Source organism: Chrysochloris asiatica, unplaced genomic scaffold (genome assembly GCF_000296735.1).
Source record: "Chrysochloris asiatica unplaced genomic scaffold, ChrAsi1.0 scaffold00279, whole genome shotgun sequence".
Taxonomy (NCBI): domain Eukaryota; kingdom Metazoa; phylum Chordata; class Mammalia; order Afrosoricida; family Chrysochloridae; genus Chrysochloris; species Chrysochloris asiatica.
The window spans coordinates 2,982,407-2,988,950 of record NW_006408797.1 but is presented as its reverse complement, the minus strand read 5'-3'; the positions used below and the strand labels follow the sequence as shown (position 1 = coordinate 2,988,950).

Sequence of the window (6,544 nt, the reverse complement as noted above, 5' to 3'; positions counted from 1 at the left end):
GATGGTGGTAAGAGGACTGACAGTGGTTTTGTCACCTTTCCTGGACCTTTCTGTCCCTTCCCTCATTCCTTCATTGTAGTTAAGGACTGAGCAAATCATCTACAAAGGGCAAGGCTCTGTGTTATCTTGAATTATTATGACTCAAAGCAACATTATAGGTCAGAGTAAACTGCTCCATAAGGTTCCCAAGACTGTAAATCTTTATGGGAGCAGATGCCCTCATCTGTCCCCCTTGAAGTGCTTAGTGGATTTGGACTGTCTGGAGGGTTTGAAGCACTGAAATTGTGGTTAGCAACCTGGGGCTTAACTCACTACATCCCCAGGGCACCTCTAGGAGCAAGTGCCTCTAAAAGCAAGTGGTTTTCTTTTTAAACAAAGCACCTCAAGCACACTACCCATCTGTCGGGGGAGGCTTGTGCGTTGGTATGCTGCCAAAGAGGCTTTGGCAGAGCTTCTAGACTAAAATGGGTTAAAAAAAAAAAAGGCCTGGTGATCCCATAACCTAAAATCAGTAAAAACAAAAACCCCCAAAACCCTGTATATCACAATGATCTGGCCCCAGCTCAATCATTGTGATGGCACAAGACCAGACATTGGCTGGTTCAATTGTGTATGGGGTTCCTTCCGCCGCAGCAGCCATTGAAGAAAAGCAGCCATGGCTGTGCGCTTCCCTATTGCCGTTGGTCTCAACAAGGTCCACAAAGTAACCAAGAACATGAGCAAGCTGAGGCACAGCTGCCGCAGTGGGTGCCTCACTAAGCACACCAAGTTCATGTGGGACATGATCCGGGAGGTGTGTGGCTTTGTGCCTTATGAGCACTGGGCCATGGAGCGGCTCAAGGTCTCCAAGGACAAGCGGGCTCTCAAGTTCATCAAGAAAAGGGTGGGGACACACATCCATGCCAAGAGGAAGTGAGGAGTTCAGCAATGTCCTGGCCGCCACGAGGAAAGCGGCTGCCAAGGAGGACTGAGTAGGTCCCTGTCCACTGTGCCCTTCTTCCCCCACCCCCAAATTAAAACCTTTACAGAAAAAAGAAAAATTGTGCATGGGGTTGCCAACAGTTGGGAGACCACAACAACAATAAAAACAACAGAAACAATTGAGTGGAAGGAAAGAAAGAAGGTGGAGTGCAGAAAAGAACGAATAAGATTAAAATTGATTACTCAAAATAGAGACATTAGGGAAATTACAGAGTTGACACCCATAACAAATGTTTATGAAATGACAGAAAATAACAATTCAAAATTTCTTTCTGGATGTGGTTAATATTGATATATATTAAAAACCATACTGGATAATAACTCAACAGTTCATTTCATCATTCATCTGTAAGTCACTCCTCGGACAACAGCTGTGGAGAACTTCTGACCACACAGCAGTGAACGAGACAGATAAACATCATTGGTGCCACTATGGAATATGCAGTCTGAGGGAAGACTAGATAAAACATGAAAGCAGATCATTTGTTAGGTAGTCCTAAGTGCTAAGGAGAAAAATGAAACAAAGAAAGGGACAGAGAGTGTGGGATTATTACAGCTTTAGGAGAGTCATACCTGGAGGTCATGTGGTATATGTGGTGCTGGAGGTATGTATATGATACTCTGGGTGTCTCAGGTACCCCAGATTTGTGGCCCCTGCGTGCACATCCATTCAGCTTCTCTGGTAGTAGCTATCCCCTTCCTACACAATGACCTCTGGGTGTTGGCTTCCTAGGCCTGAGAAGCTGCTCTGGCACCCACATACCTGCCTGCAGCTGCAGTGGGTCATGACTCACAGCCCACAGGAACTCCAGGACAGCTGTCTCCTCAGGCACACCCCAGGCTTGCTCCCCGCCTCTATCCTCCTTGCTGTCTATCAGGAAGACATCAATTCATTTGAGTTTTAGAGGGCTAGAGGGATCCTATTCAAACATAGGTCAGGGGTCCCTTCTGCTCAACATCTCCCATGCCTCCTTGGGCCTCAGAGGACCTACAGAGCCCTCCAAATACTCTCCTGCCTCTGACCCCTGATAGTCTCCAATCTTCCCTTACTTTTCTCCCATTTCCCCCTGTACTCAACTCCTAACACCTTCATCTTGTATGGGTCACACAACACACTGGCAGTCTCCAGCATCAGGGTCTTTGCACTGACTGTCTTCTCTACTTGAATTGGCTTTCCCCCAGGAATTCCTGAGGAGCTAGCTCACCTCCTTAAAGCCTTTGTTCAAATGCTACCTTCAAGTATCATAGAACAAATTGGAGTTTTTGTTTAAATTGAAGCAAATAGTTTTAGTAAAGGAATAGTCTGCTCGAGACAAAGCAGCATTTCATGAGGATTCACAAAAGTACTCAGGTGAGAAGAACCTTTCACAGGATTTAAATACAGAAAATCAGGAACTTATGAGTACAAGGAAAAATTCTGATTGGTTGACATTTACAAAATCATGCTGGAACAGTCATTAGGCAATATAAGATCCCTTAAATATTATTTTGTTAATCACAAAGTTTGAGTCAGTAAAATAATTGTTAATGTATAGATATTTTGGGGCCAGTCAAGTGAATATTCTTCCTGGGAGCATGCTGAATGTAGAAGGAAGGGATGGAGGCGAGCCTGCAGGCTTCGTAAGCTATGCTGGCTAGATGACCTTTGAAAGTCAGCTCAGAATAAGCAGTAAACAGCAAAATATGGAGTCTAGCCTGCATCTTTTGCAGAACCCTCATCTTATGCCAACAACCTAGAACTTTTAAAAAAGCTCCATCACTCCAGTAATGCCTTCTAAGATCACATAACCTCCCTCACCCCTCACCCCCTCTTGCTTTAATTTTTTTTCTGTAGTATTGATCACCTTCTAGTTGATATATAATGTACTCATTTTATATCCCCTACGGAAAGTGGAGTCCTGGTGTGGCACTGTGGGCTAATGCCCTGGACTACAAAGTCACTTTGAACCACAAGGTTGGGGGCTCAAGCTCACCAGTTGCTCCTTGGAAACCCTGTACAGGGTCGCTATGAGTCAGAACCGACTCAAAGGCACTTACCAACAATGGAAAATGTAAATTCCACTAGGACTTTTATGTTCTGATTAATGTTGCATCTCAATAAACATTTATTGAATGGAGTACTCTCTATATTCTTTGGAATTCAAGGGAGCAGAGTAGGTTTTATTGGCAGGACCTTCAGTATAGAGAGACCTGAGTTATTGGAACCTTTCTGTCAATTCAAAGTCTTCACATTTTTGAGAGGTTTTTGTGGCCTGGGTCCTGTGAAGGAGCTTTACAACAATCTAGGTGTGCGGCATAAGGAGAGACATCTGCCAGAGCTGCACACTGGACTCCATTTTTACTGCTTACTACTTACTGTTGGCTGACTTTTAAAAGTCATCTAGCAAGGTGGTTCCAAATGATAAGCACTGGATGGTGAACCACAAGATCCGCGATTCCAGCCTGCCAATCTCCTGGGAGAAAGACGAGGCTTTCTGTTCTCGCAACTCGACAGTACTTCACTAAAATCCAGCATACCTCAGGAAGCCTGTGGGTTTCCCTACTTCCTTTTATTCCATAGTATACTCCCAGGAAGGATATTCACTCAGATTGACCCCTGAACTAGTCATAGATTAACAGAGTCCTGATGTGGCACTGTGGGATAACGCACTGGACCACAAGGTCAACTTGAACCTCAAGGTCGGTGGTTCAAATTCACCAATCACTCCTAGGAAACCTTATCCAAGGTCACTATGAGTGAGAACCATCTCAACAACAGTTAACAACAATAGACTCGAACTTTAGGATTAACAAAATAATGCTAAAGGGATCTTGGAATTGTCTGTTTTTTGTTAAAGTATGATTTTGTAAATTTTAATCAACCAGAATTTTTTCCTTATAAATTCCTGGATTTTTTACTTAAACTTTGTGGAGGATTCCTCTTACTGGAATACTTTTGGGAATCCTCATGAAATGCAGCCCAGTCTTTAGGTCGTTCTGTTCTTTCAATAAAACTCTGCTTTAATTTTAACACATTCCAGCTTGCTCTTTAACATTACATGGTGTTAGGAGCATGGATTTCAAATGTGTCATCTCCTCAGTGGCCTAAGAGGACAAGGACCCAGGATTCTGGTACCAGCTCAAGTACATTGAAGCTCATCTGTTTCCATGGGTTCTTGGAACTCGCTGGAGAAAACACTCTCAAATCTCTACCTCTGACTTCTTATGTTGAGAATTACTGATGAATTCTAGTTTCTTTTATCCTTGCCTGTCTTGATTCCGGTTTTGCAAGAACTATTGTCCAAATTTGCCTTCATTAGTGGCAATAGTGTGAGGTTCTGGGGAATTTACTGTTCTGGAAGTTTTTGAGTTTGTGAAATCTCAAGCTTCATAAACCAAAAAGAAAACAAGGACATGAGTCAAATGGTAAAGCCATTAGAAGGCTATCTGTTGCAGACTCAGTTAAAGTCTCCTCTGGCAGGATAAGCCTGGTCATGGGGTAGGCTAGAGCATACGCTACCTACCTCTGAACAAACTCAAACTTTTTATGAAAATAGGGAATGCCATATCTAGAGGCAATTATATTTTCATAAACTCTTGCCTGATGAATGAACAAGTGTTATGTCTCCATCACTTGCTTGGCATTATTTCACTAAGAACAATCTGGAAACGGTGTGGCTACTTTGTACTTCTTTTGAATTATCTGGACTGAATTTTCTGCACTGTAAATGATACAGTTTTTCTGTCTCATCATGCGTTTAAATTCTTCTTCTTTTGTTTTGTTTCATGAAGCCTGATGAGCTGAGGAACAGTTGTTGTCGACAGCCATCAAGTCAGTTGTGACTCATAGTGACACTGTGTAGGGTTTCTGAAAACATTCCTGTGATTATCTTACAGACCCACACCAGGACTCCAGAAGCTGTTAGTTTATTTATTTATTTTTTTACTCATGAGGCAGTCTTTTTTTTTTTTTTTTTGGTGTGTGATAAAAATAAATTTTAAGGATCAGAAAAATATTGCAACAAATGGTCATGTTTTAAAAAAAAAAAAAATCATTTAAACAACCAAAGGGCAAGCCAGCCTCCTGTGCACCAGCACACGGCCTCTCTTTCCACAAGTCTAGAGTCCTCAGCTGCTCTCTCTCTATATACATATATATGTATGATATATACAAGGTTGTGTGTATATCAATGCCATTACCTCTGCCTCCATCTCTGGTGTTGTCGGTGCTTCTCTGGTTAGGATCCCATGTTACACTCATGCTCTTGTCATGATTGTCCTAGGGTCTTCTGTTCGTGGAATGTAAGATTAACTACCTCCCTGTTTGTTACAAAATGTCTACCTGTATACTTGTGACAATTGCAATTAGTCATGATAACAATTACTGATTACTGAATCAAAAGAATCCTATCCCCATTTCCTTTCACCAGACCCATGTAGACAAGATGAAAATGATTCAGTGGGGATTCTGCCTATCTCTGCACACTTTGAAACTAAACTCCCTCTTAAAACTTGCAGCTAGCCACTTTGTGCCTTCATAGCTTCCCCTCCCCCACTTTGGGTAGTCAGTGTCTAAGGAGCTCTGGTAGCGTAGTGGTTACGAATCGGGCTGCGAACCTTAAGGTCAGCGGTTCGAAACTACCAGCTGCTCCGCGGGAGAAAGATGAGGCTTTCTACTCCCGTAAAGATTTACACCCTCGGAAACCCTGTACAGGGTCGCTATGGGTCGGAACCGACTCAACGGCACTTAACAACAACAACAACAACAAGTGTCTAAGTTGCCCATCACTATCAACCCTGTGTATTGAAGGGATAGCCTTGATCTTTGATGTGAAGATTCCTTCCCTCATGGTTGGCATTTTGAGCACTACATCCATAAGTATAGGTCAACTTCATCAAATTGTAGCAAGTTACACTTGCTTCCTGTATTAAACTTCTTTATCTTCCTCTGATCATCAAGCCATGCAAGGTAGGTCAAACAGGTACTATCTGCAAGATTGGGTGTTTTTGTGCGTTTTCCCTCACTTCATATAAGCTGGACACTGTACTTTCAGCTCTAGCCCACCATGGCTAGGTCAGTGTCCATTGGCTCAGGAGTTCCCAAGTCTCCCCAAACTTTGGAACAACCAGCCCTTCCTCTTCTCTCTCTCCTCTCAAGGTAGACAGGAGTTTTTGGAACATGGTCAAACTCAGCCCATGTCTTCATTACTGTCTTTCCCCTACTTCCACTTACAAGTAGACCAACACGGTCACCAGTGAGCTTACATGCCTGCTCGTGTGTTCCCTTTGAGTGTCAGTCTTAGAAGGGGGTTTGTCCTGAAAGGACTTGATGGCTCCCAGGTGAACAGCTTGCTTGTTCTTATAATAGCCAAACAGTTTGCTTTTGTTTCGTTCTTTTTTCCTGCTGGTCTTTCTATCAAGAAGTATTTTTTGTTCCTCTAGCCACTCCAGATTGTTCTGCATGTTCTTTCAAGTGGAAATGTACCATCTCAGAAGGATCTGGAAGGTGCTCAGGATTCCACCTAAGGCCCTATACTGTACAAAGGCCCCACAAGAAGCTTATTTCATTGGGAAAGTTCTAGAA

General features: G+C 42.9%; 1 pseudogene; it reads left to right on the top strand.

Annotated features, from left to right (window-relative positions):
- Positions 1–655: 655 nt before the first annotated feature.
- On the top strand, positions 656–971 carry LOC102828373 (annotated as a pseudogene).
- Positions 972–6,544: the final 5,573 nt, after the last annotated feature.